This window comes from Macrotis lagotis, chromosome 6, assembly GCF_037893015.1.
Source record: "Macrotis lagotis isolate mMagLag1 chromosome 6, bilby.v1.9.chrom.fasta, whole genome shotgun sequence".
NCBI classification, from domain to species: domain Eukaryota; kingdom Metazoa; phylum Chordata; class Mammalia; order Peramelemorphia; family Peramelidae; genus Macrotis; species Macrotis lagotis.
Window position 1 is genome coordinate 65,357,973 of NC_133663.1, and position 2,983 is coordinate 65,360,955.

Genomic DNA, 2,983 nt, shown 5'->3' on the forward strand with positions numbered 1-2,983 from the left:
ATCTGTACAGATGAAGGTTTTTGAATAGCTTGCTTTTAGCCTTGCTAATTCAAGCAATCTTAGTTGCGTTTTCTTTTTCTCTCCCTTATGTAGATTTTGCTTTTTCACAAAGCAAGAATGTGTCGTTACTTAGAATTTATATTCCATGGAAATGACAAACCTCTTCTAGCCTGACAGGGAGTCTTTCTGGTTATGTTTTGACTTGTGTCATATTTGTGCAAATAATCTCCAGGCACACTTTTGCATTGAAATATACCAAATCAACACAAATTAGATCCTCGTGATTCTGACATTTTTCTTGGCATTGTCTTACTAAGAAGATAACTCACTAAAAGGCATCTTCAATATACAACATACAGCTGAGTATAATTTATTGAGAATTTCCAGGACTTGAAAATATAAATATAAATTTAGAGCAATATAGTTATTCTCAGCTCTGGCATCATGTTAAAAATGAATCAAAAATTAATCAACTTTCAAAAGAAGCTGGAATCTAAGTAATATTAAGGTTAAATTATTCATGTACTTTACCAGATGAAATGGAAATTACAAAAAAAAAACATTCCCAGTATAGTTTCTGGAAAATATATAATTCAAAAAATAATCTGTCTCTTCAGCACTGCCTATAATCAACAGCATGCCTTATTGTCACCAGTTAAAGACTTTCTGGCATTTACATTCATTAATTAAGTTTCCATAATCATTTGACATACTATAGTGTATATGAAAGGTTCAAATCATGCAAATATGACATTTTGTAATATTTTATTACATATTTGTTTCACTTAGTACAAGTATTTTTTTTAATAGTAGAAATTTCTTATTTCCTAGAAATTCTTTGCTGTTAATTTTGGTCACTTATGTATCATTTTGGTAATTTATGTATCACGAGAGAACAAAACTTCTAAGGATTAAGATTAGTCACCAAAAGGAAAAATCAAACTCATTAAAGAAATACTTTAGCTTTGACAGCTTTAAATAATTGGGGGGGAATCGAACATTTGCCAAACATTCCTCATTGGCTCGTCAAGCATCTGTGCTAACATCCCAAATAAACTCCAGGGCGATAAAGTTATTTGCACAGGTTTATTGGCTGAATGTCTGCCAGAGAGAAATACAATTTGCCTTTTGCTTGGCCATATGAAGAGACCCAACTGTCGCAAGGAATTGTGCTTCCTACCATATTGCAGAGAATGACATTTCTATTTATTACTTTTGATTTTTTGTAAGACAACAAATTACAATAGCCTAAATTAAAATCATTATCTGTGATACTTTTCTGTTTTGTCTATAATTTGCTTTCATATTTTCCTTTTCCCAAATAGTCTAACTAGCATCCTTTGTTTTTCTTGTCTGAATAAAGCAAAAAATAAGTTACAAATTCAGATAACATTTTAAAAAGAGATTTTTGTGGTGACAATTCTTTCTAGAATTTGAGATTTGGAAATCATTGTTTATTTCTTGACTGGATAAGTATGCCTACTGATCTTAGCAGTTATTTGGAATCTCTCTTTCAATGAGTCTTCTATGTAAAACACCTAAGGAATTTCAACAACTGTGGTTTGGTAAATAAGCCTGTGATTGTTTTTTGAGCCACAAAGATGATGTGTCTTGCTCTGAGTCACACAACTAGTAAATATGGAGCATTATTTGAACTCAGGTCTTCTTACCTCCAAATCTAATTATCTATTCTTCCACCATGCTTCCTTTCCAGATTCCTATATAATTGGTTAAATCAAGTCTTTGTCAAATTAAAAATTTGCTCCAATCATTAAGTTGCATAAGTTGAATTGTCAATGAACATTATAATCCCCCCCAAAAAAAATACAAAGTGATTCAGAATATATCTGTCTTAATTTAACAGTCTCATCTAAAGACCAAACTTCAGATATTACAAAGAGACGCAAAGCAACTGTAGCCAATAACTGTCAGTGTCTTTGTGGTATATTTTTGTAGCTTAGAAAACAATCATTTCCCCATAAAAATTTATTCCATTTGAGCAGGATGAGATCTTTCCAAAGTCCCCAAAACTTCTAACTGATCTTAAATGTTTAACAAAAAAAGTTCTCAAGTAATTTTATTAGTAAATATGCATACTTACGGATCAGCTAAGAATCTGTCAGTCCATGATAAGAAAAACTAGCTACATAAGAACATCCGTAACAGGAAAGAAACTAAAGACTATTTATTCTCTGCTGACTACCTCTATTAAAGTACATCTTGGATGTTTTATTCGTTGTGACAGAAAACTAGACTAAAGAGTGGTCAACTTCCTAGGGTAATTTTATTCCTTGATTCTGAATTTTGGTGCAGGACTGTGGCTGTGGGAGTTTTGAATATGTGTATGTAGATGTTTGTGTGGTGTGTGTGTGTGTGTGTGTGTGTGTGTGTGTGTGTGTGTGTGTTTCTGTGTGTGTGTGTGTTTATAAAAACAGCTTGGGAAGGAGCTGGATACCCAAACCCTCCCACCAGCCCTCATCTACCCCCAGCTTTGCCAGAAGATTGCATACGAAAGAAGCGGCTGGATCCAACAGAAGCCCTCCCACCCCTTACCCCCTCAACCTAAATGTACCACTGGGCCTCGGGAGGCCTGTGCAACACAAAGCTTCCATCTAAGGCTGTCACTTGATTGACAGTAAAAAAGCTTCTCAGGAGATGGACAGACATGAGTAGGTGGACCAGAAAAAAATAGAGGGCTAAACAGATTAAATCAGAATCCAGCCCAGTGAAGGTCCTAAAACTATCATTCTTTGGAAAACTTCGAAACTCAAGGTCATTAAATGTGTGGAAAACAAATGTAATCATTTTCATGTAAATTTTTCTGAATTCTTTGGTCTCTTCCAAGTATAGGAATAGATGACATATTTGAGCTTTGCAACCTAAAATTATTTTACAAAATTATGTAATATATTTATAGAAACTTGTAGAACTCAGCAGATAGCCAATACCCCACATTTCTTCATTCAGTTCATTTGCTTTCTAC